This window comes from Mastomys coucha, unplaced genomic scaffold (genome assembly GCF_008632895.1).
Source record: "Mastomys coucha isolate ucsf_1 unplaced genomic scaffold, UCSF_Mcou_1 pScaffold21, whole genome shotgun sequence".
Classification (NCBI taxonomy): domain Eukaryota; kingdom Metazoa; phylum Chordata; class Mammalia; order Rodentia; family Muridae; genus Mastomys; species Mastomys coucha.
Window position 1 is genome coordinate 102,449,031 of NW_022196904.1, and position 18,164 is coordinate 102,467,194.

An 18,164-nucleotide genomic window follows, 5' to 3' on the forward strand; every position below is an offset into this window, starting at 1 on the left:
TCTCTCTCTCTCTCTCTCTCTCTCTCTCTCTCTGTGTGTGTGTGTGTTCTCGAGTGCACATGTGAGAGCCAGAGGAAACCAGCAGCTGTTATTCCTCAAGTGTGGTCTGCCTTGTTTCTCTCACTGGCCTAGAACTAGCCATATAAATTAGGCCCATTGAGCCCCAGGGATCCTCCTGCTTCCACCTCCAAGATCAAACTCAAGGTTTGCAAAGCACTTTACTGACTGAGCAAGCCTTTTCCCTTCACACATAGCCCTTAATCATTTTTTCTTTCTTGGCCAGAGCTTTAGAATTTTAGTAATTTCTAACTGGGATTCTGTACCCCCTTAGAAGTTTCCGAGCCATCTTCCTTTCTTCCTGCACTGTCCTCTCTTTCACACTGCACTTGCCGTAACAAACTGACCTTTGTGAGATCCATTTGGACTTTTTGCCTTTAGCTTCCTGTTGGGTTCAGCCCACATGAGAGCCATCTGCTGGAGTAGAGGACCAGAGGAGAAAGTTTGTTTTCGGGAGTCTGGCTTGACAGTGTTAACTGCCTGACTGCAAAATACCAGGGCTGTTATACCTCTGTGTAGTGTTTCTTGGAGTTCCAGTCCTTGCCCTCCAGTTCTTGCCCTGTGGCTCTCCCCCTAATTAGTCGACAGTGCTTCACCATTTTTGGCAGTCATTAACACAGCTCACACTTTTGTAGATTGTTTTCTCTCTTCCTATCAAGTCTGAAAAGTCCTAGACTTTTCATCTATAAAAAAGTCCTTCCTCCTTTCTAGAGATGAGCCGTTCATCTCTAGAAGAGATTGCCCGAGGTTACCCAAATTGGGTGTTCTCTCTTGCACTCCCACGCCTTGTCCCCCAGAATTCTGTTGTGTTCCGTCTATAAAGACCATCCATGTGAGCTAGAAAAGAGAATCATCCTTGAATGACCCACCTCCTTATGCTAAATATTGCATCTATGACCATGGAAATAGATAAGCATTCATCTTTACTACCACTCTGTGATAGAAAAGGCCAAATTATGATTCTAACTGGTCTCCATGCCTCAGGTCTGATTCCTCCACAATATATACTATCTAGCTGCCAGAGTAAATTTTCTGAATCACAGATCTGATTATTTTAGCTCCTATGTTTAAACTTTTCAAACAGCACATGGCCCCTAAGTCCAAACCCACAGCTTCTAAAGCTCATATGATATGGACAAAGGCTCGCGTTCCACATCTACTTCTTGTGCCTCAAGCACTTTTTGTCTTGTCAGAGTTGTACTTTATTTTTTGGCCATGGTGTCTTTATGCCTGAGACTTCTGTTCTTACCCGTCATGCAAGTTTCAGGGTAAACTTCAAGTTTTTATCAGGAACACTTTCAACTGCAAATATAGGAAAGCCCAGGTTATAGATAATTTTTCTTCAGCAAGGAGCCTGGAGATAGGCAGATTCAAACAGTGATTCACTGTTGTCATACATTTATAATGGTAACTTATAAACCAAACTTTCAGTCTTTAGTTACTCATCTTTCATATATTGTTTTTCTTAATTTTAAAACTTAAACTGTGAGAGGGATGGGAGGGGAAGGGAAGTGGAGGAAGGGAGAGAAAGAACTCCTGTGTTGAATGCAGCACTTGTGTGCTATGATACATGCACAGCACTGGGGACAATCTTGAGTGTCAGACCTTGCCTCCTGCCTTGTTTGAGACAGGGTCTCTGTTGTCTGTCCACTGGACACACTAGGTTTCAGGAAGGCTTGCTTTTTGCCCCTGAACTCGGAGGAGTTTGTATTAAGGAGTTAACTGGAGTTGGCCATTTTTATGGCCAACATACCAGACCAAGGTCAGAGTGAGTGAGAAAGATGAAGGCTACTGCCTGTGGAGCTGTCACTTAATTAACTGAAACAAAACCTTCAGGGGAGGCCTTCAGCCACTAGAGGGGAACAATGACTAATTCTCACAGTGATAAATGCTCTGGATGTGCCTCAGTCTACCCACACTGTTTCTCGGACTTCCACTGTGGTAGGAGCTTGAGGCGAACCTGTAACCCTTTACTGTCTGTTCTTTACCCTGGAAATACTTTCTCTGTCCGCTGTAGAGACAGCTACCGTGTCTGTGGCAGACACAGCTCCAATGACTGCAGAGTCAGGCAGACTGTCAGGAAAGATGGCCTTGGTCAATTTGAGGCTCTCGCTGATTTATAACTATTGCCTGACAGTGGCCCTCAGGAACCTTTGGAAGTCCCAGTGTTAGCAATGTGTATGCTGACTGTGGATCTTTCGTTGGAGCACTGGCAACTGCTGCATGAGTGGCATGGAAAGTAAAGCTGAAGGGCTCGGAAGACTGCTGTCCCTCTGAGAAAAGAATTCTGGTGCTGTTTCTGCTAGGGGCAAGTTCTCTCTCACCAAGAGAAAGGAAAGCCAGAAGGAAGTTAAACCAAACAGTTCTGAGTGGCCTTGGGGGACTGTCTAACCAACTGCCCTGTGATGGTTATGTTGTGCCTGCTCCACTTTCTGTGACTTGATTTTGAGACAGGTTCCCGTCACTGGCCTGGAACTCATTATGTAATCCAAACTGGCCTACAATATGATCTTACTATCTTGGCCTCTGGAGTGTTGGAATTACTGTGGTGGTTCGAATAGGTATGCCCTCCCCCATAGACTCATTTGTTTGAATGTTTGGCCCATAGAGAGTGGCGAGATTAGGAGGTGTAGCCTTGTCGGAGTAGATGTGGTTTTGTTGGAAGAAGTGTGTCACTATGGGAGAGGGATTTTGAGGTCTCCTATGCTCAGGGTACAGCCAGTGTGGAACATAGTATCCTGCTGCTGCCTCCAATTCAAGACGTAGAACTCTTCTTCTCCAACATCATGACTTCCTGCACTCTACCATATTTCCCACCAGATGACAGTGAACTAAACTGAAACTCTAAGCTGGCCCCAAAGAAATGTTTTTCATTATAAGAGCTGCCTTGGTCATGGTATCCATTCCTGCCTCCACAAGTTTTTAGTCAGTCCAAATGCCTTCCCTCCACAGAGCAGAGACTGCATCCCAAGGCGTGAAGCCACCTCCATATAAGACTTCCCCCAGGTCTCAGAAGTTGCATCTGAGCTGTGCTCTTCTCCAGTTGATGGCCCCCAGGACATTCACCTGTCAACAGTTCCCCCTAAAACTTCTTGTATATAATGCCCTTCCTAACAGGCTGTCTGAGTACACCTCACTGAGAAACAGGGACCACTTCCACTGGGTCTGCTTTACGCCAACACCCTTCTCCATTCATATCCAGTCTTGAGAGTACCTTTTCTAACTTAACTTCCCCATTTAATATTCACATTGTAGTCTGGCTCAGATCCTATCATTAAGTCCTTAGTTTTTTGGACCTCTCCCCAACCCCCACCCCCGCGATTGGCACTGTTGGCTGCTCCAATTCTTTGGTTGTAAGCCTCCTGTTTAATGGCTGAGGCCCCAGTCTCTCCAACCCAACCACTCCATTCTTTGCTAGGGCAGGAGGAGGGACCTTTAAGTTGACTTATTCCTGATTGTTTTTATTAACTAATTAATTAATTTTACAACCCAGCCACAGTTTCCCTTCCCACCTCTCCTCCCAGTCCTTCCACCCTGCATCTTCCCATCTACTCCTCCATTTCTCTTCAGAAAGGGGAAGGCTTCTTATGAATATCAACCAGCCTCGGCATATCAAGTGCCATATCAGTGGAGAGGTACATCCTCTCCTATTGAGGCTAGATGAGACAGCCCACTAGGAGGAAAGGGTCCCAAAGGCAGGCAACAGAGTCAGAGACAGTCCCTGCTCCCACTGTAAGACCAAGCCACACAACTGTAACGTGCAGAGGGCCCAGGTCTCTAGTTGCACGCTCTCTGGTTGGTGATTCAGTCTCTGTGAGCCTCTATGGGGCCAGGTTACATGATTTGTGGGGCTTTCTTATAGTGTCCTTGACCTCTCTGTCTCCTAAAATCTTTCCTCCCTTTCTTCCACAGGACTTCCCCAAGCTCCCCTATTTGGCTATGAGTCTCTGCATCTGTTTTCATTAGCTTCTGGTTGAAGTTCCCTTGATGACCATTATGCTAGGCTTCTGTCTGCAAATATAACAGAAAATAATCAGCAGTGTCGGTGGGCTCCCTGTCATGGTTTGGGTCTCAAGCTGGACCAGTCAGTGGTTGGCCACTACCCAACTTTCTTAGTTTCTGCTCCATTTTTACCCCAGCATATCTCGTAGGCAGGACAAAGTAGGTGAAAGGTTTGGTGGGTGGCTTAGTGTTCCAGTCTGTCCACTGGGAGTCTTGCTTGGTTATGGGAGTTGCCCCATTCAGGCTCTATATCACTTCTGAGTCTCACAGATTACTGAGGGTTTCCATTGCCTTGGGTTTCTAGCTTGTCCCAGAGGGGCCCCAACCCCATTCCAGTTGTCTCTCTCAATACTGTCCCCCTCCATCCTCCCACCAGCCAATCCCTCTTGCTCCCATCCCTACCTGCACCCCGATCTTGTGTCTCCTTCCCACTTTGGGTCTGTGAATTGTAGCATGGTTATCCTTTATGGCTAATATCTACTTATAAATGAGTGCATACCATGTTTGTCTTTATGGGTCTGGGTTACCTTAGTCAGGATGTTCTTTTTTAGTTACATGTTTGCCTGTGAATTTCATGATGTCATTGTGTTTAATAGTGGTATTCCATTGTATAAATGAACCACATTTTCGGTATCCATTCTTTGTTCGAGAGGCATCTGGGTTGTTTCTAGTCTCTGGCTATTATGAATAAAGATGCTATGAACATATTTGAACAAAAGTCCTTGTGGTGTAATGAAGTGCCCTTTGGTTATATACCCAGAAGTGGTATAGCTGGGTCTTGAAGTAGGTCAATTCCCATTTTCTGAGATACTACCAAATTGATTTCCAGAGTGACTGTACAAGTTTGCACTCCCACCTGCAATGGAGTGTTCCTCCTGCTCCACATCCTCACCAACATGAGCTTTCACTTGAGTTTTTGATCTTAACTGATCTGATGGGTGTAAGATGTAACCTCAGAATCATTTTGATTTACATTTCCCTGATAGCTAAGGATTTTGAACATTTCTAAGTGTTTCTCTGACATTGGAGATTGCTCTGTTGAGAGTTCTCTTTAGATCTGTAACCCATTTTTAATTGGATTATTTGGGTTCTTTATATATTTTGGATATCAGCCCTTTTTCAGATGTGAGGTTGGTGAAGATCTTAACCGGTTTTGTAGGTTGCTGTTTTGTCCTTTTGATGGTGTTATTTGCCTTACAGAAGCTTCTCAATTTCATAAGGTCCCACTTATTGATTGTTGATTTTAGTGAGTGCATGATTGGTGTTGTTTTCAGGAAGTTGTTTCCTGTGCCAATGGGTTCAAAGCTATTCCCCACTTTCTTTTCTGTCAAGTCCAGTGTATCTAGTTTTATGCTGAGGTCTTTGATCCACTTGGACTTGAGTTTTTTACAGGGTGATAGATATGGATTGATTTGCATTCTTCTACATGCCAACATCCAGTTAGAACAGCACAATTTGTTGAAGATGCTTTCTGTTGTTTCTTCAACAAGTCCAGCTTTAATGCATGGTGATCTGATAAGATACAGAGGGTTATTTCAGTTTTTTCTATCTTTGAGACTTGCTTTGTGCCTGAGTATATGGTCAATTTCGGAAAATGTTCTATGAGGTGCTGAGTAGAAGGTATATTCCTTTGAGTTTGGGTGAAATGTTCTGTAAATATGTTAGGTCCATTTGAGTCATAATGTCTGTTCATTATTTCTCTATTTAGTTTTTGTCTGCATGACCTGTCCATTTGTGAGAGTGGGGTTGAAGTCTCCCACTATTAATATGTGGGGTTTGATGTGTGATTTAAGCTTTAGTAATATTTCTTCAACAAATATGGCCAACCTTGTATTTGGAGCATAGATATTCAGAATTGAAGCCTCATCTTGGTGAATTTTTCCTTGAGTATAAGGTGTCCTTCCCCATCTTTTTTTTTTTTTTTTGATTAATTTTAGTTGAAAGTATGTTTTGTTAGATATTAGATATTAGAATGGCTATTTCAATTTGCTTCTTGGATCCATTTGCTTAAAAAAAAAATCCCCTTCCAGCCCTTAAGTCTGATGTAGTATCTATCTTTGATGTTGAGGTGTATTTCTTGATTGCAGCATAATGATGGATTTTGTTTTCATATCCATTCTATTACCCTGTGTCTTTTTATTGGGGAAATGAGTCCATTGATGGTGAGAGCTATTAATAACCAATGATTATTAATTCCTCTTATTTTGATGTTGCTGGTGATAATGTATATATATGTGTATGTGTGGCTTTTTTTTCTTTTGGTTTTGCTTGAGTGAAATTATTTACTTTATGTGTTTCCTTGGGTGTATTTAACCTCTGTGGATTGGAGTTTTCCTTTTAGTATTTTCGGTAGGGCTGGATTTGTGGATAGATACTGTTTAAATTTGGTTTTGTTGTGGAATATCTTGTTTTCTTCAACTATGGAGATTGATAATTTTGTTGGGTACAGTAGTCTGGGCTGGTATCTGTGGTCTGTTAAAGTCTACAAGACATCTGCTTAGGCCCTCTAGCTTTTAGGGTATCTGTTGAGAAGTTAGTTGTAATTCTACTAGGTCAGCCTTTATATGTTACTTGGCCTTTTTCCCTTGCAGCTTTTAATATTCTTTCTTTGTTCTGTACATTTAATATTTTGATTACCATTTGGCAGGGGAACTTTTCTGGTCCAATCTATTTGGTTTTCTGTAAACTTGGTACACACTTTATAGGCATTTCTTTCTTTAGGTTAGGGAAATTTTTTTCTGTGATTCTGTTGAAAATATTTTCTGGTTCTTTGAGCTGGGAATCTTCTTCTGTTCGTATTATTCTTAGGTTTGGCATTTTCATAGTGTCCAAGATTTCCTGGATGTTTTGTGGCAGAAACTCTTTAGATTTAACATTTTCTTTGACTGATGTATCAGTGTCTTCTGCTGTTCTTCTGGGCTTGAGAATATCCTTCCATCTCTTGTCCTCTCTTGGTGTCTATACTTGAGGATATAGTTCCTATTTGCTTACATAGATTTTCCATTGCCAGGATTCCTTCAATTTGTGTTTTCTTTATTGTTTCTATTTCCATTTTCAGGTCTTGAACAGTTTTAGTCATTTCCTTCACCTGTTTGTATTTTCTTGGATTTATTTAAGAAATGTGTTAATTATCTCTAAAAGCCTCTATCATTGTCATAAGGTTGGATTTAAGGTCAATTTCTTGTGCTTCAGCTGGGTTGGAATATCCAGGGCTTGCTGAGTTGGACAGCTGGGCTCTGGTGGTGTCATACAACTCTGGCTCTTGGTGATTGTTTTTACTCTGGATTTAGCCATCTGGGTTTGGGGTTATTATAGGGTTAGGTGCTGATTTCTGAGTTTATCTTTTTTAAATGTTTCCCCTCACCCCTTGGTTTCTATTTTTTTCCTCTGGCCTTCTAGCCTGGGTGGTTCTGGTGACTCAAAGAGTCTTCAGGAGACAAATATGGTGTCTCCACTGGGGCTTTAGTGGCCTGGGTGACCTCTAGGGTTTAGGGTGCCAATGTTGCCTCTAGGATTTCTAGAAATGGCATGAGCTCCAGGAAAGCAGAAGTCTTCTGCCAAAGTTGTGGGGTGGAATATGGAGCCCAGGGGTTGGGGGTCCTCTTTAGGACTGTTGGGTATGCTTTAAAGGGGAGTTGGCAGGCAGAGCAAGGAGTCTTACCTGGGGTCTCTGGTGCTGAAGTGGCCTTCAGGAAAGCAGCTAAAGTTGTGGGCAGGAATTTGGAACCCAAGGAATGGGATGCAGTCTAAAGTTGTTGAATCTGCTTTAAGTGGAGTTGGTGGGCAGAGTGCAGGGTCTTACCTGGGGTTCCTGGTACTGGTGTGCCCCTCCTCCCCCAGAAAGCAGCTAGAGCTATGGGCTAGAATATGGGGGCCAGGAAATAGGGTGCAGTTTGGGGTTGTTGAGTCTGCTTTAAGAGGCAACCACCCCATTCTTAGTCCCTCCCCTCCCTTAGTGTCTCCTAACAGGTAAGTCCTGATTTGTCCTAGTCTCTTTAGTTAGCTTTGATGTTTGACTATTATTCTCATGATGACTGCAGAGTTCTCCCCTCTACATTCTTCCCATGGGTTCTGGCAGCACCTCACCCACAAGCACCCATTCTTCTCTCATGATCTTGAGTGTGTATCCTTGGGTGGCACACCTCTGAGCTTATGCTCTATGCTTCTATAGGTCTGTTTGCACCTCACAAATATGAACTTTAAAGATTTTCAAAGAAGGGCTTGTCACTTTTCCACTCTCCCTTCTGCTGTGGTATCTTAGTCAGTGATCTCTGTACATTCAGGTTAGCCAAGACAGTTTAGGGGTAATCCCCACCCCTTCTACATGTACTTCTTTAGTCTTCCTCCTTATTCCACTTCGATACCATAATCAGCTGTGGTTGTACCCTCTCACCCGGTCACTGAAACCATATCCCTAGTGGATCTGCTTCCTCTTCTCTGCTACTCCCCAAATTCATTCTGACCAGAGAGCTTTCCAAAGCACCCAGCTGTTCATCTTCCCAATTGGGCACCATCATTAACAACCCGCCCCACGCCCATCATTTTAGAGTAATGCACTATTTGACTTCAACATACTCTCTGAACCACCTTCATCCCTAATCTCCATAGTCTCTCTTCCACTCTACATTTCTACTTCAGCCATGCTGAGCTGATGCCTCTGTATGTGTTCAAGTGCTGTTCCTTCAAGCCAGAATGTTCTCTTTGTGTCCCCCCTTAGCTGTCCCTGTGTAGTCGGCTCAATTCCTGTAGTATGTCTCCCCAAACATAGCATCTGATTTACATGCAACTGTGATCACTTTGGCCATCACTGCATTGTAGTTTCTTATGCAAAAGAATTTCTAGCTGAGGCCTGACTGCATCAGATGGTGAACTGTGTATCCTCCTGGATTCCATTACAGGAGCTAATATGCATAAAGGTGTTTCGAAGGGAAGTAATATGAGTTTGGAAGAGTGAGAAGAGGATAAGAGAATACGATGTTATAGGTGTTTTTTCTGGACATGCAAGGCACAGATGTGAAATTGGGCTTGACCTGTGCTACTTTGGGATCTGCAGGTGACCAACTCTAGAGCAGATGTGAGGGGAAGCCATTATTTTTATTTTTTGCATGGACCACAATGTTACTGTACCAACCTGAGTTCTAGAGGCTGGGGAAATGTCCCCAGAACCCGATAGTCCCATGGAATATAGTCTCAGATTCTGACTTGCACACTGACACTGGAGAGGGAGTTGGGAATGGGGCTTGTATCCACCAAAACAGGATGGTTTTGTTTCGAGCACTTTGGAGTCTGTCAACAGTCTCATTTGTCATTTCTGGCTATGCATGGATCATCTATGCAGCCATGAGAACAGAGGTCAATGGCCAGGTAAAGGCAAAGTGATTCAGAAAGTGAGGAACAAGTATGGGTTAAAAAAATATATAGGTTGGTTCATGATCATGATTACATATTCCTTGGTAACTAAGTATTTGAGGGCTGTAGTACAGGGAATTAAAAGGCTCTGAGGGATTTGATGAATAGGCCCCATGAGTATTACAAAGTGATGAATCCTGGGGAACCTAGGTTTTATTTTGTCTGTCCACAACTACTCTCCAAGGCTTGAAGACTGGGATTCTTTATACATATGTTTCACCACATGGCTGTGAACAGTGTCTGCATACTATAGATAAAAAAAAGAGAGAGATGGATGGATGGATGGATCGATGAAAAGATGCCTTGCCTGGAATCTGAGTGATGGAGGGGGTGGACACAGCAACCCTGAACAAACCAGTCCCACAGCTTTTGCCCTCTCTCTCTCTCTCTCTCTCTCTCTCTCTCTCTCTCTCTCTCTCTCTCTCTCTCTCTCTCTCTCAGTTCTTTATGCAGTATAATAGCCCTCTGATACTAAGAGACCCAGTTCTCATTCAGGAAGCTGCTAAGAAAAACAACCACCAGTGAATTTGCCTTTTGCCCAGCTGGCTGTGAGCCGCACCTTTGTGATACCTCATGTGGGAGGAGTTGCCCTGGAAGCACAGAGCCTAAGTGTTGCCCCCATGGGCAGAGCCACTCTGCTCTTGAAAAAGCCTCTATTACCTGTTCACTTCTGTGTAGCCAAGGTGTAAGCCCAGAGCAATGAAGCAGCAGAGACAGGCTTGTTTTTTTCCTGGAAGGGAACATCCTATCAACTCCCTGTTCTCTGACTGCTACAGTAGGCTGCAGCCCCAGACATCAGCTTTCAGGGAACCCACCACAGTCTTCTGTACACCAGAGCCTGTGGAGGGAGCTGGATTAGGATGACTATTTTCATTGTCTGGTGACCTAGTCTTTTTCCTCACCTTTAGGAGACCAAGATTTCTCTATGTGCCAGTCACCTTTCCACCACTGTGACCAAATGCTAGCGATAGAACACTTACAAGGAGGAATGTTTATTTAGCTCATGGCTTCAGAGAAGTTAGTCTGTGGTTTGTTGGTTTTGTTGACTTGGGGCCAATGGCAACACACTACGTCATAGTGGAGGTGTGTAGTGAAAGGGAAAGTGTTCCTCTTATGGTGGCTGGAAAGAGCTGGAGTCTCAGTATCCCCTACAGAGGCACACCACTTAATTAGGCTCTACTTCCTAAATGTTCTGTTGTCTTTCAGGAAGACCAGAGGCTGACAGCCACGCCCTTCCTTTCAACTCACTGGGCTTTGGAGCACACTTAGACAAACCATAGCATGCCATGCCAAAGACAGGTTAAGAAAGAACAAAAGTCTTTTACAATCAGACAACTCTGCACTCAAGGGCTGGCTTTGTCACTGAGGCTCCTCAGGCAACTCACTTCTCTGAACCTGTTTTCTCTCAATGTAAGTTGTCATGAGGATGAAATGTGATCATGTGTGTAAAGAACCCAGGACACTGCCTGACTCAAAGTTAATAAATGCCAGCTCTTATAATAATTGGCAAGACTAGCCCAGCAGGTTCTCAGGTCCCTCTGGAATGAAGAGCCTGGCATAGGCTCAGATCAGATATTTAGACAATCCAATGGTACCACCTTTACTGAATGCGAAGAGATGAGCAACACAGCAAGAGTTTGCTTTCTCTGAAGTAATAGCGAGAGTTTGGTAGTTAATCCAACTGAGCCAGTACTTAATTATCTGCATCCACATTAGTTTGGAGGCTTAAAAAGGAGAGTAGAATTGTTCTAGGGCCAGGATCAAGGCTATGGAGACTCTAGGAACCTGTGTACTAGATCCCTGGAAGTAAAGCTAGGCACTGTGTTACACCCACCTTCCAGGAACCCTCAGAGAAGGCCTGTTGGGTCTCTCCAGATGAGAAGGAATCGGTAGCCCCGAATCACCTGTGAGAAGACCCAAGTTCTACAGTCTCATGGCTTCCTTCCCAACTTGTCTTAGTTTGCCTTCTGTGTTGGTTGGGGTTCTCTAAAGGAAGAAAACTGATGGATAATCATATATTAAAATGGGGTTTATTAGATTATATTACATAATACCGCCCTGGGAGTCTAACAAGGGTCTTCTCACACTGGGGAGGTTGGGAATCTTGTATGAGTTCTATGAAGCTAGATGTCTCAGCATTCCTAATCTGGTGCTGAAGTCCTAGAAGATTCCTAGAGCTCCTGGTCTCAGTCCCTGTTGGAAGCCCAAAGCTGTTTCAAATATCGGCAAAGGAATGTTGTAGCAACAAGACAGATAGACTTGCCAGAAGGAGTGAAGGCAGCAAGCAAAAGGGGAACTTGCCTTCTTCTGTGACCTTTTATCTGGCTGCAACCAGAAGGCGCCGTCCACACTGATCTGACCAAGGCAAGTCCCTCACAAGAATGCCAAGGGGCTGGCTTGCAATTTAGTTCACTTCAGATTCGGTCAGGTTGACGGCCAAGCCTGGCTCTCACGCCTTCCCACGTCCATCTACGCTTCCCTGTCTGTGCATGCGTTTCTCAGCAGACAGGCTGCTGTTCCAGGCAGGACGTGTCTTCACTGTGCAAGCCTGCCATTCCTTCTCAAATGACAGCACTTTGCACTTCTGTCCCCAGGGTCCTTTGCCCTTGCTCTTCCTGGAATGTCCCCTGTCTTCTCCACCAAGAAAAGACTTCCTTCATGAAAACCCTGCTCAGGTGTCATGTGCCAGATGTCGCAGGAAGCTCTTCCAGTTTCCCCGGCAGGCCTCTCACAAGGCCTACAGTTGCCACTCCTCCCTCTGACATAGCAGAGAGTTCCTCTCCTAGATGTAGGTTTTGTTTGCTTGCTGCTTCCTTTTTGAGGAAGAGCAGTCTCCTTTCTTACATTTCTCAGAAGGCAAAATTACAACAAATTTCCTCATAAATATCAATGACTTTTCTGCAAGGTTGGTGAGTCAGGGCTATGAAATGGAATCGAAGCTTCTGTTAGACAATGTCTGACGATGTTAGAACAGTGGGCTTTGCAGGATGAGACAAAGTAGCCAAAGAGGCTAAGCAAGCTCAGGGTTTCATGTAAAGTTGCATCCTTGAGGAAAAAGTGAAATCAGAGTGACAGGATTTCTATGTGTAACCCTGGCTGTCCTGGAACTCACTCTGTAGACTAGGGTGGCCTCGAACTCAGAAGTCTGTCTCTGCCTCCCAAGTGCTGGGATTAAAGGTGTGCACCACCACCGCCCGGCTGTGAACTTTCTTTTATTGGCCTATGTAGCCTGGAATCTATTTCTGGAAAGCTAGTATGTTTTAGAGCTAATTTACTTATATTTTGGTTGTGAGCCTAGCCTTTAACTAAACCATCTCTCCAGCCCTGATTTACACACTCACATTTTCTGTTTATGTGGTATTTAGCTCTAATGACTCCATTTTGATCTGGTCTGGTCTGTTGGAGCCTGATGCAAGAGGTCCGTTCCAGACCGTGGCCTCCTGTAATTGTTGCTTAACACACTAATCCTCCTGAAGGGCTGTTCTATGTCAAAGAAGCTTTCTGTGTTCTTCACAGTGCCTGGCATCAAACTCGAGATGCGAGAGGCTTTTAACTCAGAGTCCTTGTGGGGCAAGGGAGGTCCTGCGGGGAGATTGCACTTTTTCCAGTGCAAGGCTGGCTACACTGCTGGGACCAACAGAACAGTCGTGCAGCTTTTACTGCCACCTAGTGTTAGGTTCTGATGTAATTAAATGTGAGAAATGGCTGCTGGGCCTAGGGCCAGGTTACCAAAGTAATTCCGTTAACCATTTGCAACATTGCATACCAAAATATGATAGTTGTCTTTATGGCTATTAATACCAGGACAACCACTATCTATGCAGCGATTTACAGTTTAAAGAGATGTCACTGCACTCAAACCATGCTGCAGCCTGCAAGGACAGCAGAATAGCAACGGCTTTTGTTTACACAGGGCTTAACAGAGATGAGTAATATCAACAACATCGCCTACTGTTACTGCTACTACTACAAAAAAAAGCCCACCCTCTTCTTCCACTTCCTCCTTCTCCCTCATACTATCCTGTGTTTAGAATGTGCCAGACAGGGGACTGAGATCTATAAATACCATGCAGCTAGCTCTTGAACTGGACTTGTCATACCTTGGAATTTCAGTCAGGTAAGTCCACATGTTCATATAGTTAAAAGCAGTGCTGTCTAGTAGAGACCTAATACATGCTGTGTGTGTGGTTTAACTTTTTCTAGTAGCCATATTTTTTTTTTAAAAAAGGAAAGAAATAAAATCAATTGTAATGAACTGTATGTATTATTAACCCAACATGTTACACATAGTCCCGCACCTATTCATTTTAAAGATAATAATGAGATGTTTTACATTAGCATATTTTTACTAAGTTTATAAAAGATGGTAACTGTTACACTCACAGGGCTATTGCAGGTAGGATGGCAACTCTTCCAAGTTTTCCTTGGCCATGTGTGCCTTGTGGCCGCTGTGTCAGATGGTGCAACTCCAATGGAAAGAACACGCTTCCTTTCCAAGCAGCCTTGCATGTAGGCTAGTCTCACTGACTACAAGTCTACAGTCCGATTGGGAGCCACAGCCCCTGATGAGCCGTTTGTATGAGGAGGCAGGACTTGAGGAGAGAGTCTGATGAGATGGATCTCGGCACCCTGTGCTTTCCTGAGGTAGCAGCCTTCATCTCAGGTGAGAGCATCAGAGGTTTCCAGTGCAGATGTGGACACTTGACTTCTCCACATCTGAGAAGATGTAGACCAGACTAGCTGCAGGAGATCATCATGTGAGGAGGAAAGAACCCAGAAGGAGCAAGCTTAGTTGTGCTAAGGGCAGAGTAAGGGACATTTTCTTGGGATATCGGCAACCTTGAAAAACTCAACCCAGAATTCATGAACAGGGCTTATGGAGCAGTCGTATGATCAGCTGGCGGGAGGTTGCTTCAGCAACCGAGGGCGATGGTGTGGTGTGAGGTGGTTTCATCCCAGGGAAGATGGTTTCTGTAAAGGGACCAATAGAACTCCATGATAGTAAGAGCCAGGACTCTGTGCCTGCTTCCTGGAGCTGAATTCTCTGATCTGATATCTGTGAAAGCCTCGCCTCTATGTATGACCTGGGAGGAGAAGGGAGTGGCCTTCCTTTCCCTTTGCCACATCCACAGCAGCTGACATTTTACCAAGGACTGGGACAAGAACTGATATTTCTGGAGATGGATGCAGGGCTGCATCACCTCCATAGGGCCCCACTGAAGAAGGCTTTCATTGCATCTTGAAGCAATAATTGTTAGTTTTCATTACTATGAGGGATACAGGGGCAGTTGAAAGAAGGGCAGATTTGTTGGCACTCACTGTTGCATAGGGTTTGTGTCAAATGCCTGCTAGATCCATTGCTTTTAGAGCAAAGAAGGACAGAACATCATGGTGGTAAGAACGTGAGGAAGAGGAAGCTGCTCACATTGGGGAAGCCAGGCAGCAGAGAGAAAGATGGAAGGGGCCAGGATGAGACACTCCTCAAAGACTTATCCCATCTTCTGCTACGTACCTCCTACCTCCCACTTTCTTCTGATACATTACCAAGTTGTGAATTCATCAATGGATTAATCTGTTTATTATGTGTATTCACTTGTCAAAGATTGGATCCACTATTTGGAGGCCAAGCCTATAATACATAAGCACTTAAGGGAAATTGCCATTTAATGATATTTTACCCCACAAACATTTACTGAGGATCCAACAACAGTGGCTGCTATTGCCAGTGTACTAGTTATTTGTACTAAAGCACATAAAAATCATTGGTGTTGGTAGACTCACAATACAGACAGGTAAATCGAATATCCCTACTTGAAGCCGAAGAAATCCTGCTCAAACTGGGAAAAGTAAAAAATAGCAAGAGAGTGGCTCATATAAGGAAGAAACATGGAAGTCGTCAACATGTTTCAGGAGCAGGTCAGCCCAGAAACCCACACAATATTATTGAGAACATTTATGTTTCTTTGTCTTTAGACATTTTCTGATTCTGTTTTCATGAGAATCTCAAATTCTCTTCTTAGAAATATCCACTAATGATGAACTGGGGATAGTGACTGTCATTGGTCCAGACTTGTACCTTCCCAGCACTGTAATCCAAAGATAACAATAGCATCAGTGTCTGGGTCCATTGGGGTTGATCCTGGGCCTTTATTTGACCTAAGGAGTTAAGCAGAATGCACATAATGCTATTGAGCACCCAAGGATCTATGGTGGATTCTTGGAAATCATGATGGTGTTATTGCCAGAAGAGAGAAGGAGCCTGCCAGGCAAGAGTGAGAACTACTCTGCCATCATGCACCGCATGGTAACTGCAGAAGTCGACAAGAACACAGGCAAGGGCAAGACTGATACCACTTTCCTAGTCTACCAAATTTTACTGTCTCTCTCTGTAGCTGTCTCTCTGTCTCTGTCTCTGTCTCTCTCTCTCTCTCTCTCTCTCTCTGTATGTGTGTGTGTGTGTGTGTGTGTGTGTGTGTGTGTGTGTGAAGCAAGCAAGAAAGCAGTTGGGCACAATGTGGCTCAGTAGCCAGTGTTGGTTCAAACTTCAGTCTGTCCCCAAGTTGTTTATTTTAGATGTATTTAAACACAGCACAATTTGGTAGAAACTATTCTTGTGATGATTATTAACTCAATCCTGTGTGCACAACTAAGCATACCCAAGTCTCTCTGAGGAACAAAATAAGCTACATACTGATTAGACGTGGCTACATGTGAATCTCTTTGTGAAGTATATGTGACACCTTCCATAAAGATGGGTTCTATAGAGTGACTAAGAAACACAAGTTTTCAAGGAGGGTCTGATCCAGGAAAGTCTTCAACCACATACATTTTCCAAAGGTCACCAGGCTAGAAAGTGCTTCTGCTCCAGCCTTTTGGGTGGAAAAGTGGTTTTGCATTCCTTCAACTCTATGTGTTTAACATTTCGTTTCCTCTGAGTACATGTCAGTGAGCACAGATAACTCAGTGCCCCCAACAGTTATGTAACAACAAAATCAGTAATGAGAATCCAAGTCTTTGCTTTCTACAAGTCAGCAATTTCTAAACGGTTCCACTATATGGATCTCATCAATGGCATGTGCTTTGTTTGACCAGCTATGAACCTATCTAGTGTTTGTTTCTTTGGCTCTTTCTCATAAAGCTATTTCTCTCTCTATTCTGTTTCCCCCAAAGGATCTCACTATCCATGCCAGGCTGGCCGTGACCTCAGAATCTTCCTTCCTCTGGCTCCAGAGTATTGTGACTAAAGGTATGTGCCACCATGTCTGTCCCTCAAGGAATCCCCACAAACTCTCGTCAGTGCCTTACTCATGGGAGCTGGAGAGAAGATTCAACAGTTAAGAGCACTTGTGGTTTCTACAGAGGATCTGGATCCAATTCTCAGCAACGACACAGTGGTTCACAACTGTCGGTAACTCCAGTCTGAGGGATCAGATTCCTTTTCCTGGCCTTCATAGGATCTAGGTATATACATCGTGCACTTAAATATACATATGTAAAATATTTGTACATATAAAATATAATTAAAAATACTGCAGTTATGGCCAAAAACATCATGAGTCTTTCATTTCTCTTGGAGTTCTCAGCTGGCTGTCTTCAATTTGTCCCCTAGATCTACCGTCCCCACCCTGCTATGTGTCCCTGGAGATTGACAGTTCCTATCACAGCAATGGTTTCTTCACCCTTGTAGTTGAATTTCCAGTTGCCTTTGCCTAAGGGGACAAACAATTGGAAGAAGACAAACTAGCTGGTTGACACGCTTATCCTCTGAGCTCTCCCAGTACAAGGTTACTTGAATTTTAACCACACTGAGAAAGTGGCATGCTCTGCACACAGCCTCCAGGTTGGCGGGTTCAGGGCGACTCCTCCCCCCTCAGGCTCAGGCATGGATGCTGCCTCACTGTTATTAACCCAGCATACTGTCCCACTGACCCTCTGTGGTTTTCTTTCTCTCTGCTCACCTTTGTGCTTAGCTCCTTTGCAAAAGTCTCCTTGGAAGGTAACCCAACTGAATACACCATCTGTCACCTGCCAAGAGCCCAACATAAAACTTGTCCACAAAATGAGTGAAAATTAGTTAACTGTGACTGTCATTGGGGAACACATCCATTTCTTCCCATAGCTTCATTCTTTTTCAGGGACTCCCAGGCAGTTCTTTTCACCTATCCTCTTGTAATCTCAAACGTTGAGATTGTTAGTCCTTAGTTTATGAAACATTCTTTGTTATAAATCCCATTGACCTCTTCAGCATTTGCTGGTCTTCGTTCTTTAGGGTTCTCTAAAGTGCCCCAGAGGTTAGGTCATTCCACCCTTTAAGGAGTTTCAATCAAAATAGACCAAATTATGCTGTGATGGGAAATGTGTGCCAACATGTTTTGCCTTGTTTGGGGTGAGGCACGGGATCTCTCTTTATAGCCTAGACTGGCCTTGACTTCACAATCCTGCCTCTGCCTCTGGAATGGTAAGATTACCAGCATGCACCCCCTGACTTATTACCCCTTCTCACCACAGAACCATCGTGGCTTAGCAAGAGATTCAAATCCCAGTGAACACTGAGGGACCCAAGTGACAGAGCTGCTTCAGCTGAAATGATGCCAACCTGTGTGCTAGAGAGAAAGAAAGATCTGAAAGATCCTTCATGGGCAGTTAGATATTTGGCCCCCTGATCATTTGGTTTCTTCACATCTCATGTGGCTAGG